This window comes from Oncorhynchus clarkii, unplaced genomic scaffold, assembly GCF_045791955.1.
Source record: "Oncorhynchus clarkii lewisi isolate Uvic-CL-2024 unplaced genomic scaffold, UVic_Ocla_1.0 unplaced_contig_6048_pilon_pilon, whole genome shotgun sequence".
NCBI lineage: Eukaryota > Metazoa > Chordata > Actinopteri > Salmoniformes > Salmonidae > Oncorhynchus > Oncorhynchus clarkii.
The window spans coordinates 1-16,409 of record NW_027258591.1 but is presented as its reverse complement, the minus strand read 5'-3'; the positions used below and the strand labels follow the sequence as shown (position 1 = coordinate 16,409).

General features: G+C 40.7%; 8 non-coding genes across 8 annotated transcripts; all 8 read right to left on the bottom strand.

The window, feature by feature from the left end:
* Positions 1-892: 892 nt before the first annotated feature.
* LOC139397463 (U1 spliceosomal RNA) lies at positions 893-1,056 on the bottom strand. Its single transcript, XR_011630939.1, has one exon. It is a non-coding gene; the product is annotated as a U1 spliceosomal RNA (small nuclear RNA).
* Positions 1,057-2,539: 1,483 nt separating this feature from the next.
* LOC139397458 (U1 spliceosomal RNA) lies at positions 2,540-2,703 on the bottom strand. Its single transcript, XR_011630934.1, has one exon. It is a non-coding gene; the product is annotated as a U1 spliceosomal RNA (small nuclear RNA).
* Positions 2,704-4,131: 1,428 nt separating this feature from the next.
* LOC139397447 (U1 spliceosomal RNA) lies at positions 4,132-4,295 on the bottom strand. The gene has a single exon (XR_011630923.1). It is a non-coding gene; the product is annotated as a U1 spliceosomal RNA (small nuclear RNA).
* A 1,447-nt stretch (positions 4,296-5,742) lies between these two features.
* On the bottom strand, positions 5,743-5,906 carry LOC139397461 (U1 spliceosomal RNA). Its single transcript, XR_011630937.1, has one exon. It is a non-coding gene; the product is annotated as a U1 spliceosomal RNA (small nuclear RNA).
* Positions 5,907-7,286: 1,380 nt separating this feature from the next.
* LOC139397436 (U1 spliceosomal RNA) lies at positions 7,287-7,450 on the bottom strand. The gene has a single exon (XR_011630912.1). It is a non-coding gene; the product is annotated as a U1 spliceosomal RNA (small nuclear RNA).
* Positions 7,451-8,831: 1,381 nt separating this feature from the next.
* LOC139397425 (U1 spliceosomal RNA) lies at positions 8,832-8,995 on the bottom strand. The gene has a single exon (XR_011630901.1). It is a non-coding gene; the product is annotated as a U1 spliceosomal RNA (small nuclear RNA).
* Positions 8,996-14,017: 5,022 nt separating this feature from the next.
* Positions 14,018-14,181, bottom strand: LOC139397462 (U1 spliceosomal RNA). The gene has a single exon (XR_011630938.1). It is a non-coding gene; the product is annotated as a U1 spliceosomal RNA (small nuclear RNA).
* A 1,427-nt stretch (positions 14,182-15,608) lies between these two features.
* On the bottom strand, positions 15,609-15,772 carry LOC139397460 (U1 spliceosomal RNA). Its single transcript, XR_011630936.1, has one exon. It is a non-coding gene; the product is annotated as a U1 spliceosomal RNA (small nuclear RNA).
* Between the last annotated feature and the right edge of the window lie 637 nt (positions 15,773-16,409).

The window sequence follows — 16,409 nt, the reverse complement described above, 5'->3', positions numbered from 1 at the left end:
GGTAGTAGCTACAATGGGTGGTTTTTAATTAATTGTTTTATTTCACCAGGTAGGCTAGTTGGGAACAAGTTCTCATTTACAAACTGCGACCTGGCCAAGATAAAGCACAGCAGTGCGACAAAAACAACAACACAGAGTTACACGTAAACAAACGTAGTCAATAACACAGTAGAACATGAAAATAGAAAGATCTATGTACAGTGACATGGCCATACTCGTATTTGTAATTGTATCTGTAAATTGACAGGATGATACTCGCGATCAGGGTTAAACTGAAGTGTTTTAATATGCCTAAATACATTTTTGGCAGAATACCTCACTACACATTCTCACTGCAAAAAAAAAAAAACTGCAGAAATGTCTGTGGAATGGTAATGGTTGACCAGGGAAATGTCTGTGGCATGGTAATGATTGACCAGGGAAATGTCTGTGGCATGGTAATGGTTGACCAGGGAAATGTCTGTGGCATGGTAATGGTTGAGCAGGGAAATGACTGTGGAATGGTAATGGTTGACCAGGGCAATGACTGTGGCATGGTAATGGTTGACATTTATTGTGGTCTTAAATGACAAACTGTCCTATAAATGATTTAATAATCTAGCAAATAAAATACCTCAATCCACATTACGTCCTGAGGGCACAAAATGATCCATTCACAAGTAGGCCTTTTCCTTGACATTATCAGGACATGACAGGCATAATCACCAGTGCTACAATAACATATCACACACATCCGGGTTATCAGAAGACAGAAATGTATCTCTGAGGCCTTTAGTTGACTTATAAACAGACCCCAGTCATTCATCTGATAAGTAAAAAATCTCCTTCTCAACACGAAACTCAATAGAACTCCGAATTTAACACATTCCTCCATTATTTTTAACATCAAGATCAGGGGAGAGCGCGAACGCAGTCCCCCACTACCAGAAATTATGCAATCGAGATTTCCACATTTGAGAAATTCGCAGGGGTCAGCACAGCCGGAGTGCAATGGCTGAGCCTCGCCCTGGGTGAACCGCCTTCGTGATCACGGTGTCTCCCTTGCCAGGTAAGTATGAGTTGTACACGTTGGTAGAGGAGTACTCCTTCCAGGACAAAGGTGTTTGACTCACGGTTACCACTTCTACTACTGATAATACCACATCATATTGAACAGGGTTTAATGACGTTTACGAATACAGTTGCGGACAAGGCGAAGAAAAAAGCAATACATTTTGTTTTACTATATTATATCACGGACCGACTATTTTCCCATCAAGCAACACGGTAGAAATTCTAAATACATTGCATTTTTGGTCTAAATGTTGGTCTGGTAACACACAAGTAGGCGATGTACCAAAATGCTGAAATCACATTCGTGCACACAGCCAACCGAAAGACACCATTTATTTCTGGTGTTTTGTAGCGTTCCAGACGTTGTAGGAATAGTTTCATCACGCTTGTTTTCTGCTCTCAGTAAAATATGATTCCACCATCGACCACAGGGTGGCATACGACCCACAGATATGGAGGAGAAACAGTAGCCTACTACTTCATCAACAAGACACGGTAGTAGCTACAATGGGTGGTTTTTAATTAATTGTTTTATTTCACCAGGTAGGCTAGTTGGGAACAAGTTCTCATTTACAAACTGCGACCTGGCCAAGATAAAGCACAGCAGTGCGACAAAAACAACAACACAGAGTTACACGTAAACAAACGTAGTCAATAACACAGTAGAACATGAAAATAGAAAGATCTATGTACAGTGACATGGCCATACTCGTATTTGTAATTGTATCTGTAAATTGACAGGATGATACTCGCGATCAGGGTTAAACTGAAGTGTTTTAATATGCCTAAATACATTTTTGGCAGAATACCTCACTACACATTCTCACTGCAAAAAAAAAAAAACTGCAGAAATGTCTGTGGAATGGTAATGGTTGGTTGACAGAAATGTCTGTGGAATGGTAATGTTTGACCAGGGACATGACTGTGGCGTGGTAATGGTTGACCAGGGAAATGTCTGTGGAATGGTAATGGTTGACCAGGGAAATGTCTGTGGCATGGTAATGATTGACCAGGGAAATGTCTGTGGCATGGTAATGGTTGACCAGGGAAATGTCTGTGGCATGGTAATGGTTGAGCAGGGAAATGACTGTGGAATGGTAATGGTTGACCAGGGCAATGACTGTGGCATGGTAATGGTTGACATTTATTGTGGTCTTAAATGACAAACTGTCCTATAAATGATTTAATAATCTAGCAAATAAAATACCTCAATCCACATTACGTCCTGAGGGCACAAAATGATCCATTCACAAGTAGGCCTTTTCCTTGACATTATCAGGACATGACAGGCATAATCACCAGTGCTACAATAACATATCACACACATCCGGGTTATCAGAAGACAGAAATGTATCTCTGAGGCCTTTAGTTGACTTATAAACAGACCCCAGTCATTCATCTGATAAGTAAAAAATCTCCTTCTCAACACGAAACTCAATAGAACTCCGAATTTAACACATTCCTCCATTATTTTTAACATCAAGATCAGGGGAGAGCGCGAACGCAGTCCCCCACTACCAGAAATTATGCAATCGAGATTTCCACATTTGAGAAATTCGCAGGGGTCAGCACAGCCGGAGTGCAATGGCTGAGCCTCGCCCTGGGTGAACCGCCTTCGTGATCACGGTGTCTCCCTTGCCAGGTAAGTATGAGTTGTACACGTTGGTAGAGGAGTACTCCTTCCAGGACAAAGGTGTTTGACTCACGGTTACCACTTCTACTACTGATAATACCACATCATATTGAACAGGGTTTAATGACGTTTACGAATACAGTTGCGGACAAGGCGAAGAAAAAAGCAATACATTTTGTTTTACTATATTATATCACGGACCGACTATTTTCCCATCAAGCAACACGGTAGAAATTCTAAATACATTGCATTTTTGGTCTAAATGTTGGTCTGGTAACACACAAGTAGGCGATGTACCAAAATGCTGAAATCACATTCGTGCACACAGCCAACCGAAAGACACCATTTATTTCTGGTGTTTTGTAGCGTTCCAGACGTTGTAGGAATAGTTTCATCACGCTTGTTTTCTGCTCTCAGTAAAATATGATTCCACCATCGACCACAGGGTGGCATACGACCCACAGATATGGAGGAGAAACAGTAGCCTACTACTTCATCAACAAGACACGGTAGTAGCTACAATGGGTGGTTTTTAATTAATTGTTTTATTTCACCAGGTAGGCTAGTTGGGAACAAGTTCTCATTTACAAACTGCGACCTGGCCAAGATAAAGCACAGCAGTGCGACAAAAACAACAACACAGAGTTACACGTAAACAAACGTAGTCAATAACACAGTAGAACATGAAAATAGAAAGATCTATGTACAGTGACATGGCCATACTCGTATTTGTAATTGTATCTGTAAATTGACAGGATGATACTCGCGATCAGGGTTAAACTGAAGTGTTTTAATATGCCTAAATACATTTTTGGCAGAATACCTCACTACACATTCTCACTGCAAAAAAAAAAAACTGCAGAAATGTCTGTGGAATGGTAATGGTGACTGTGGTGTGGTAATGGTTGACCAGGGAAATGTCTGTGGAATGGTAATGGTTGACATGTCTGTGGCATGGTAATGATTGACCAGGGAAATGTCTGTGGCATGGTAATGGTTGACCAGGGAAATGTCTGTGGCATGGTAATGGTTGAGCAGGGAAATGACTGTGGAATGGTAATGGTTGACCAGGGCAATGACTGTGGCATGGTAATGGTTGACATTTATTGTGGTCTTAAATGACAAACTGTCCTATAAATGATTTAATAATCTAGCAAATAAAATACCTCAATCCACATTACGTCCTGAGGGCACAAAATGATCCATTCACAAGTAGGCCTTTTCCTTGACATTATCAGGACATGACAGGCATAATCACCAGTGCTACAATAACATATCACACACATCCGGGTTATCAGAAGACAGAAATGTATCTCTGAGGCCTTTAGTTGACTTATAAACAGACCCCAGTCATTCATCTGATAAGTAAAAAATCTCCTTCTCAACACGAAACTCAATAGAACTCCGAATTTAACACATTCCTCCATTATTTTTAACATCAAGATCAGGGGAGAGCGCGAACGCAGTCCCCCACTACCAGAAATTATGCAATCGAGATTTCCACATTTGAGAAATTCGCAGGGGTCAGCACAGCCGGAGTGCAATGGCTGAGCCTCGCCCTGGGTGAACCGCCTTCGTGATCACGGTGTCTCCCTTGCCAGGTAAGTATGAGTTGTACACGTTGGTAGAGGAGTACTCCTTCCAGGACAAAGGTGTTTGACTCACGGTTACCACTTCTACTACTGATAATACCACATCATATTGAACAGGGTTTAATGACGTTTACGAATACAGTTGCGGACAAGGCGAAGAAAAAAGCAATACATTTTGTTTTACTATATTATATCACGGACCGACTATTTTCCCATCAAGCAACACGGTAGAAATTCTAAATACATTGCATTTTTGGTCTAAATGTTGGTCTGGTAACACACAAGTAGGCGATGTACCAAAATGCTGAAATCACATTCGTGCACACAGCCAACCGAAAGACACCATTTATTTCTGGTGTTTTGTAGCGTTCCAGACGTTGTAGGAATAGTTTCATCACGCTTGTTTTCTGCTCTCAGTAAAATATGATTCCACCATCGACCACAGGGTGGCATACGACCCACAGATATGGAGGAGAAACAGTAGCCTACTACTTCATCAACAAGACACGGTAGTAGCTACAATGGGTGGTTTTTAATTAATTGTTTTATTTCACCAGGTAGGCTAGTTGGGAACAAGTTCTCATTTACAAACTGCGACCTGGCCAAGATAAAGCACAGCAGTGCGACAAAAACAACAACACAGAGTTACACGTAAACAAACGTAGTCAATAACACAGTAGAACATGAAAATAGAAAGATCTATGTACAGTGACATGGCCATACTCGTATTTGTAATTGTATCTGTAAATTGACAGGATGATACTCGCGATCAGGGTTAAACTGAAGTGTTTTAATATGCCTAAATACATTTTTGGCAGAATACCTCACTACACATTCTCACTGCAAAAAAAAAAAACTGCAGAAATGTCTGTGGAATGGTAATGTTTGACCAGGGACATGACTGTGGTGTGGTAATGGTTGACCAGGGAAATGTCTGTGGAATGGTAATGGTTGACCAGGGAAATGTCTGTGGCATGGTAATGATTGACCAGGGAAATGTCTGTGGCATGGTAATGGTTGACCAGGGAAATGTCTGTGGCATGGTAATGGTTGAGCAGGGAAATGACTGTGGAATGGTAATGGTTGACCAGGGCAATGACTGTGGCATGGTAATGGTTGACATTTATTGTGGTCTTAAATGACAAACTGTCCTATAAATGATTTAATAATCTAGCAAATAAAATACCTCAATCCACATTACGTCCTGAGGGCACAAAATGATCCATTCACAAGTAGGCCTTTTCCTTGACATTATCAGGACATGACAGGCATAATCACCAGTGCTACAATAACATATCACACACATCCGGGTTATCAGAAGACAGAAATGTATCTCTGAGGCCTTTAGTTGACTTATAAACAGACCCCAGTCATTCATCTGAAAGGAAAAAATCTCCTTCTCAACACGAAACTCAATAGAACTCCGAATTTAACACATTCCTCCATTATTTTTAACATCAAGATCAGGGGAGAGCGCGAACGCAGTCCCCCACTACCAGAAATTATGCAATCGAGATTTCCACATTTGAGAAATTCGCAGGGGTCAGCACAGCCGGAGTGCAATGGCTGAGCCTCGCCCTGGGTGAACCACCTTCGTGATCACGGTGTCTCCCTTGCCAGGTAAGTATGAGTTGTACACGTTGGTAGAGGAGTACTCCTTCCAGGACAAAGGTGTTTGACTCACGGTTACCACTTCTACTACTGATAATACCACATCATATTGAACAGGGTTTAATGACGTTTACGAATACAGTTGCGGACAAGGCGAAGAAAAAAGCAATACATTTTGTTTTACTATATTATATCACGGACCGACTATTTTCCCATCAAGCAACACGGTAGAAATTCTAAATACATTGCATTTTTGGTCTAAATGTTGGTCTGGTAACACACAAGTAGGCGATGTACCAAAATGCTGAAATCACATTCGTGCACACAGCCAACCGAAAGACACCATTTATTTCTGGTGTTTTGTAGCGTTCCAGACGTTGTAGGAATAGTTTCATCACGCTTGTTTTCTGCTCTCAGTAAAATATGATTCCACCATCGACCACAGGGTGGCATACGACCCACAGATATGGAGGAGAAACAGTAGCCTACTACTTCATCAACAAGACACGGTAGTAGCTACAATGGGTGGTTTTTAATTAATTGTTTTATTTCACCAGGTAGGCTAGTTGGGAACAAGTTCTCATTTACAAACTGCGACCTGGTCAAGATAAAGCACAGCAGTGCGACAAAAACAACAACACAGAGTTACACGTAAACAAACGTAGTCAATAACACAGTAGAACATGAAAATAGAAAGATCTATGTACAGTGACATGGCCATACTCGTATTTGTAATTGTATCTGTAAATTGACAGGATGATACTCGCGATCAGGGTTAAACTGAAGTGTTTTAATATGCCTAAATACATTTTTGGCAGAATACCTCACTACACATTCTCACTGCAAAAAAAAAAACTGCAGAAATGTCTGTGGAGTGGTAATGGTTGACCAGGGAAATGTCTGTGGCATGGTAATGATTGACCAGGGAAATGTCTGTGGCATGGTAATGGTTGACCAGGGAAATGTCTGTGGCATGGTAATGGTTGAGCAGGGAAATGACTGTGGAATGGTAATGGTTGACCAGGGCAATGACTGTGGCATGGTAATGGTTGACATTTATTGTGGTCTTAAATGACAAACTGTCCTATAAATGATTTAATAATCTAGCAAATAAAATACCTCAATCCACATTACGTCCTGAGGGCACAAAATGATCCATTCACAAGTAGGCCTTTTCCTTGACATTATCAGGACATGACAGGCATAATCACCAGTGCTACAATAACATATCACACACATCCGGGTTATCAGAAGACAGAAATGTATCTCTGAGGCCTTTAGTTGACTTATAAACAGACCCCAGTCATTCATCTAAAAGGAAAAAATCTCCTTCTCAACACGAAACTCAATAGAACTCCGAATTTAACACATTCCTCCATTATTTTTAACATCAAGATCAGGGGAGAGCGCGAACGCAGTCCCCCACTACCAGAAATTATGCAATCGAGATTTCCACATTTGAGAAATTCGCAGGGGTCAGCACAGCCGGAGTGCAATGGCTGAGCCTCGCCCTGGGTGAACCGCCTTCGTGATCACGGTGTCTCCCTTGCCAGGTAAGTATGAGTTGTACACGTTGGTAGAGGAGTACTCCTTCCAGGACAAAGGTGTTTGACTCACGGTTACCACTTCTACTACTGATAATACCACATCATATTGAACAGGGTTTAATGACGTTTACGAATACAGTTGCGGACAAGGCGAAGAAAAAAGCAATACATTTTGTTTTACTATATTATATCACGGACCGACTATTTTCCCATCAAGCAACACGGTAGAAATTCTAAATACATTGCATTTTTGGTCTAAATGTTGGTCTGGTAACACACAAGTAGGCGATGTACCAAAATGCTGAAATCACATTCGTGCACACAGCCAACCGAAAGACACCATTTATTTCTGGTGTTTTGTAGCGTTCCAGACGTTGTAGGAATAGTTTCATCACGCTTGTTTTCTGCTCTCAGTAAAATATGATTCCACCATCGACCACAGGGTGGCATACGACCCACAGATATGGAGGAGAAACAGTAGCCTACTACTTCATCAACAAGACACGGTAGTAGCTACAATGGGTGGTTTTTAATTAATTGTTTTATTTCACCAGGTAGGCTAGTTGGGAACAAGTTCTCATTTACAAACTGCGACCTGGTCAAGATAAAGCACAGCAGTGCGACAAAAACAACAACACAGAGTTACACGTAAACAAACGTAGTCAATAACACAGTAGAACATGAAAATAGAAAGATCTATGTACAGTGACATGGCCATACTCGTATTTGTAATTGTATCTGTAAATTGACAGGATGATACTCGCGATCAGGGTTAAACTGAAGTGTTTTAATATGCCTAAATACATTTTTGGCAGAATACCTCACTACACATTCTCACTGCAAAAAAAAAAACTGCAGAAATGTCTGTGGAGTGGTAATGGTTGACCAGGGAAATGTCTGTGGCATGGTAATGATTGACCAGGGAAATGTCTGTGGCATGGTAATGGTTGACCAGGGAAATGTCTGTGGCATGGTAATGGTTGAGCAGGGAAATGACTGTGGAATGGTAATGGTTGACCAGGGCAATGACTGTGGCATGGTAATGGTTGACATTTATTGTGGTCTTAAATGACAAACTGTCCTATAAATGATTTAATAATCTAGCAAATAAAATACCTCAATCCACATTACGTCCTGAGGGCACAAAATGATCCATTCACAAGTAGGCCTTTTCCTTGACATTATCAGGACATGACAGGCATAATCACCAGTGCTACAATAACATATCACACACATCCGGGTTATCAGAAGACAGAAATGTATCTCTGAGGCCTTTAGTTGACTTATAAACAGACCCCAGTCATTCATCTGATAAGTAAAAAATCTCCTTCTCAACACGAAACTCAATAGAACTCCGAATTTAACACATTCCTCCATTATTTTTAACATCAAGATCAGGGGAGAGCGCGAACGCAGTCCCCCACTACCAGAAATTATGCAATCGAGATTTCCACATTTGAGAAATTCGCAGGGGTCAGCACAGCCGGAGTGCAATGGCTGAGCCTCGCCCTGGGTGAACCGCCTTCGTGATCACGGTGTCTCCCTTGCCAGGTAAGTATGAGTTGTACACGTTGGTAGAGGAGTACTCCTTCCAGGACAAAGGTGTTTGACTCACGGTTACCACTTCTACTACTGATAATACCACATCATATTGAACAGGGTTTAATGACGTTTACGAATACAGTTGCGGACAAGGCGAAGAAAAAAGCAATACATTTTGTTTTACTATATTATATCACGGACCGACTATTTTCCCATCAAGCAACACGGTAGAAATTCTAAATACATTGCATTTTTGGTCTAAATGTTGGTCTGGTAACACACAAGTAGGCGATGTACCAAAATGCTGAAATCACATTCGTGCACACAGCCAACCGAAAGACACCATTTATTTCTATCCAATCAGAGCAGCAGGATCAACCTACAGCCCCGCCCTCCTCTTTACAGACATACAAACTAGCCAGGAGATTGATTTTAAATCACGCACATGATTGAGAGAATCTTGCTGGCACCCAAAGAAGAAAGAAATAAGTTTATTTCGATCACAGATTATTACAAAAAAAAGACTTGGATCATAATCGTATCCAGAAAATTGCCCATATCAGTTACGATCCTCGTTTTGTCTGACTACTCGAGTAGCTACAGTAACAGAGACGTTAACAATGAACCCAATGTTCTTTATGTGGTAATAGGACGTGGGAGAAACGTTTCTCTTAATAACAGTAAGTGTTACACATATTGATGCATACAACATGCACGTACTGAAATCACAGTCAAAAATAGCTTGACTGAGTGGTTGTTTTGACCTCCAGTTTTTATTTATTTATCTTTATTTAAGCTTTATTTAACTAGGCAAGTCCGATTTATTTAACTTGGCAACACATTTTTTATTTACAATGACGGCCTACACTGGCCAAACCTGGACAACGCTGGGCCAATTGAATAGGCTACTTACTACGACTTGTAGTTTTGTCGTACTTTTCAGACAGGTGATCTATTATAAATTATAAACTGGGTGGTTTGAGCCCTGAATGCAGATGGTTCTAATTTAGTTGGTAACCAGTTTGTAATAGCAATAATGCCCCTCTGAGGTTTGTTGTATATGGCCAATGTTAGAGTGACCCCTATCCACAAGAAGGACAGCAAAACAGACCTGTATCTATTTCTAAGTGTGCAGTCTAAGGTGCTGTAAAAAGCCATTTATGAATAGATGGATGAATATATTGGCTAGAATACTCTTATCAGAACTACAGTCAGATTTTAGAAAGACCCACTCCACTGACATCTCTGTTTTGACTGACTTCATCAGGAAATAAGTGGACCAGGAACATGTCTGTGGCATGGTAATGATTGACCAGGGACATGTCTGTGGAATGGTGTTGGTTGACCAGGGAAATGTCTGTGATTTGGTAATGGTTGACCAGGGAAATGTCTGTGATATGGTAATGGTTGACCAGGGAAATGTCTGTGGCATGGTAATGGTTGACCAGGGACATGTCTGTGGAATGGATCTGCATCTTGGAACAACAGAATCCATCTTATTTGGGTCCAGAGTAAATGTTGCACCTCAACTCAGTGGTTACACCGAAAACCTCTGTCAGCTGTCTTTGGGTGTGAACTGGATAGGTACCTGACTGCTGAGAATATGAATAAATCCTTCTAAATCACCGAGGCTCATTAACTTTGTATAGTCAATACAACTCTCACTTCTCGACTGTGAAGTGGCTGATGACACCATCGCCCCACCTTAAGGATCACTTAGGTAGAAAGATTTATTTGACAATTTAAAAACATAATACAAACACACTTACAATGACACAAAAAATAAGTTTGAAAACGAAATGAGAGTTGGATACGATATACAAAGTTGATGAGCCTTGGTGATATAGACCGGTTACCATTTCAGACGATAAAAAATCAAAGCAGGTCCAAGGTCTATATCTGTATTCTGGACCTTTCAACTTTAGGCACACGTTCAAAGCTACTGTGATTACATTCAATCCATTTTCATCAGTTTCCTCCCTCTTAATGTTGGTCATTATGTTACAATGTGCAGTAATCTATTGTTGTCAAGAAATATTGCAAGTCAGTTAAGAACAAATTCTTATTTACAATGACGGCCGAACCCGTCCAAACCCGGACGACGCTGGGCCAATGGTGCGCCGCCCTACGGCACTCCCAATCACGGCCGGATGTGATGCAGCCTGTTTATTGTGGTCTTAAATTACAAACTGTCCTATAAATTATTTAATAATCTCGCAAATAAAATACCTCAAACCAGATGACGTCATGAGGGCGCAAAATGATCCATTCACAAGTAGGCCTTTTCCTTGACATAATCAGGACATGACAGGCATAATCACCAGTGCTACAATAACATATCACACACATCCGGGTTATCAGAAGACAAAATGTATCTCTGAGGCCTTAGTTGACTCATAAACAGACCCTACATTCTATAGCCATTCATCTGATAAGAACATGTAAATGTTGACAATTGTCCTTCTCAACACGAAACTCAATAGAACAGCCAGTTAAAACACTAAAATTAAATATGTTCCGTAATTATTTTTTAACATCAAGATCAGGGGAGAGCGCGAACGCAGTCTTGTTTTCTGCTCTCAGTAAAATATGATTCCACCATCGACCACAGGGTGGCATACGACCCACAGATATGGAGGAGAAACAGTAGCCTACTACTTCATCATCAACAAGACACAGTAGTAGCTACTCTGGGTGTGCTGACAGGGCCATACTCGTATTTGTAATTTGTCACAGTAGCAGGCAGCAGAAATCTGAATGATAACACTATGATCAGACCAGAAACACGCCAGGAAAAGAGATTGGATGAAATGATGAAGCCAGCGGAGGAAGAACTACAGCTTCACTCTATCCAATCAGAGCAGCAGGATCAACCTACAGCCCCGCCCTCCTCTTTACAGACATACAAACTAGCCAGGAGATTGATTTTAAATCACGCACATGATTGAGAGAATCTTGCTGGCACCCAAAGAAGAAAGAAATAAGTTTATTTCGATCACAGATTATTACAAAAAAAGACTTGGATCATAATCGTATCCAGAAAATTGCCCATATCAGTTACGATCCTCGTTTTGTCTGACTACTCGAGTAGCTACAGTAACAGAGACGTTAACAATGAACCCAATGTTCTTTATGTGGTAATAGGACGTGGGAGAAACGTTTCTCTTAATAACAGTAAGTGTTACACATATTGATGCATACAACATGCACATACTGAAATCACAGTCAAAAATAGCTTGACTGAGTGGTTGTTTTGACCTCCAGTTTTTATTTATTTATCTTTATTTAAGCTTTATTTAACTAGGCAAGTCCGATTTATTTAACTTGGCAACACATTTTTTTATTTACAATGACGGCCTACACTGGCCAAACCTGGACAACGCTGGGCCAATTGAATAGGCTACTTACTACGACTTGTAGTTTTGTCGTACTTTTCAGACAGGTGATCTATTATAAATTATAAACTGGGTGGTTTGAGCCCTGAATGCAGATGGTTCTAATTTAGTTGGTAACCAGTTTGTAATAGCAATAATGCCCCTCTGAGGTTTGTTGTATATGGCCAATGTTAGAGTGACCCCTATCCACAAGAAGGACAGCAAAACAGACCTGTATCTATTTCTAAGTGTGCAGTCTAAGGTGCTGTAAAAAGCCATTTATGAATAGATGGATGAATATATTGGCTAGAATACTCTTATCAGAACTACAGTCAGATTTTAGAAAGACCCACTCCACTGACATCTCTGTTTTGACTGACTTCATCAGGAAATAAGTGGACCAGGAACATGTCTGTGGCATGGTAATGATTGACCAGGGACATGTCTGTGGAATGGTGTTGGTTGACCAGGGAAATGTCTGTGATTTGGTAATGGTTGACCAGGGAAATGTCTGTGATATGGTAATGGTTGACCAGGGAAATGTCTGTGGCATGGTAATGGTTGACCAGGGACATGTCTGTGGAATGGATCTGCATCTTGGAACAACAGAATCCATCTTATTTGGGTCCAGAGTAAATGTTGCACCTCAACTCAGTGGTTACACCGAAAACCTCTGTCAGCTGTCTTTGGGTGTGAACTGGATAGGTACTTGACTGCTGAGAATATGAATAAATCCATCTATATCACCAAGGCTCATTAACTTTGTATAGTCATTACAACTCTCACTTCTCGACTGTGAAGTGGCTGATGACACCATCGCCCCACCTTAAGGATCACTTAGGTAGAAAGATTTATTTGACAATTTAAAAACATAATACAAACACACTTACAATGACACAAAAAATAAGTTTGAAAACGAAATGAGAGTTGGATACGATATACAAAGTTGATGAGCCTTGGTGATATAGACCGGTTACCATTTCAGACGATATAAAATCAAAGCAGGTCCAAGGTCTATATCTGTATTCTGGACCTTTCAACTTTAGGCACACGTTCAAAGCTAATGTGATTACATTCAATCCATTTTCATCAGTTTCCTCCCTCTTAATGTTGATCATTATGTTACAATGTGCAGTAATCTATTGTTGTCAATACATATTGCAAGTCAGTTAAGAACAAATTCTTATTTACAATGACGGCCTAACCCCGTCCAAACCCGGACGACGCTGGGCCAATGGTGCGCCGCCCTACGGCACTCCCAATCACGGCCGGATGTGATGCAGCCTGTTCATTGTGGTCTTAAATTACAAACTGTCCTATAAATTATTTAATAATCTCGCAAATAAAATACCTCAAACCAGATGACGTCATGAGGGCGCAAAATGATCCATTCACAAGTAGGCCTTTTCCTTGACATAATCAGGACATGACAGGCATAATCACCAGTGCTACAATAACATATCACACACATCCGGGTTATCAGAAGACAAAATGTATCTCTGAGGCCTTAGTTGACTCATAAACAGACCCTACATTCTATAGCCATTCATCTGATAAGAACATGTAAATGTTGACAATTGTCCTTCTCAACACGAAACTCAATAGAACAGCCAGTTAAAACACTAAAATTAAATATGTTCCGTAATTATTTTTTAACATCAAGATCAGGGGAGAGCGCGAACGCAGTCCCCCACTACCAGAAATTATGCAATCGAGATTTCCACATTTGAGAAATTCGCAGGGGTCAGCACAGCCGGAGTGCAATGGCTGAGCCTCGCCCTGGGTGAACCGCCTTCGTTATCACGGTGTCTCCCTTGCCAGGTAAGTATGAGTTGTACACGTTGGTAGAGGAGTACTCCTTCCAGGACAAAAGTGTTTGACTCACGGTTACCACTTCTACTACTGATAATACCACATCATATTGAACAAGGTTTAATAATGTTTACGAATACAGTTGCGGACAAGGCGAAGAAAAAAGCAATACATTTTGTTTTACTATATTATATCACGGACCGACTGTTTTCCCATCATGCAACACGGTAGAAATTATATACACATTGAATATTTTCTCTAAATGTCCGTCTGGTTACACACAAGTAGGCGATGTACCAAAATGCTGAAATCACATTCGTGCACACAGCCAACCGAAAGACACCATTTATTTCTGGTGTTTTGTAGCGTTCCAGACGTTGTAGGAATAGTTTCATCACGCTTGTTTTCTGCTCTCAGTAAAATATGATTCCACCATCGACCACAGGGTGGAGAAACAGTAGCCTACTACTTCATCAGCAACAAAACACGGTATTAGCTACAATGGGTGTTTTTTAATTAATTGTTTTATTTCAGCAGGTAGGCTAGTTGGGAACAAGTTCTCATTTTCAAACTGCGACCTGGTCAAGATAAAGCTAAGCAGTACGACAAAAACAACAACACAGAGTTACACGTAAACAAACGTAGTCAATAACACAGTAGAACATGAAAATAGAAAGATCTATGTACAGTGACATGGCCATACTCGTATTTGTAATTGTATCTGTAAATTGACAGGATGATACTCGCGATCAGGGTTAAACTGAAGTGTTTTAATATGCCTAAATACATTTTTGGCAGAATACCTCACTACACATTCTCACTGCAAAAAAAAAAAACTGCAGAAATGTCTGTGGAATGGTAATGTTTGACCAGGGACATGACTGTGGCGTGGTAATGGTTGACCTAGGAAATGTCTGTGGAATGGTAATGGTTGACCAGGGAAATGTCTGTGGCATGGTAATGATTGACCAGGGAAATGTCTGTGGCATGGTAATGGTTGACCAGGGAAATGTCTGTGGCATGGTAATGGTTGAGCAGGGAAATGACTGTGGAATGGTAATGGTTGACCAGGGCAATGACTGTGGCATGGTAATGGTTGACATTTATTGTGGTCTTAAATGACAAACTGTCCTATAAATGATTTAATAATCTAGCAAATAAAATACCTCAATCCACATTACGTCCTGAGGGCACAAAATGATCCATTCACAAGTAGGCCTTTTCCTTGACATTATCAGGACATGACAGGCATAATCACCAGTGCTACAATAACATATCACACACATCCGGGTTATCAGAAGACAGAAATGTATCTCTGAGGCCTTTAGTTGACTTATAAACAGACCCCAGTCATTCATCTAAAAGGAAAAAATCTCCTTCTCAACACGAAACTCAATAGAACTCCGAATTTAACACATTCCTCCATTATTTTTAACATCAAGATCAGGGGAGAGCGCGAACGCAGTCCCCCACTACCAGAAATTATGCAATCGAGATTTCCACATTTGAGAAATTCGCAGGGGTCAGCACAGCCGGAGTGCAATGGCTGAGCCTCGCCCTGGGTGAACCACCTTCGTGATCACGGTGTCTCCCTTGCCAGGTAAGTATGAGTTGTACACGTTGGTAGAGGAGTACTCCTTCCAGGACAAAGGTGTTTGACTCACGGTTACCACTTCTACTACTGATAATACCACATCATATTGAACAGGGTTTAATGACGTTTACGAATACAGTTGCGGACAAGGCGAAGAAAAAAGCAATACATTTTGTTTTACTATATTATATCACGGACCGACTATTTTCCCATCAAGCAACACGGTAGAAATTCTAAATACATTGCATTTTTGGTCTAAATGTTGGTCTGGTAACACACAAGTAGGCGATGTACCAAAATGCTGAAATCACATTCGTGCACACAGCCAACCGAAAGACACCATTTATTTCTATCCAATCAGAGCAGCAGGATCAACCTACAGCCCCGCCCTCCTCTTTACAGACATACAAACTAGCCAGGAGATTGATTTTAAATCACGCACATGATTGAGAGAATCTTGCTGGCACCCAAAGAAGAAAGAAATAAGTTTATTTCGATCACAGATTATTACAAAAAAAGACTTGGATCATAATCGTATCCAGAAAATTGCCCATATCAGTTACGATCCTCGTTTTGTCTGACTACTCGAGTAGCTACAGTAACAGAGACGTTAACAATGAACCCAATGTTCTTTATGTGGTAATAGGACGT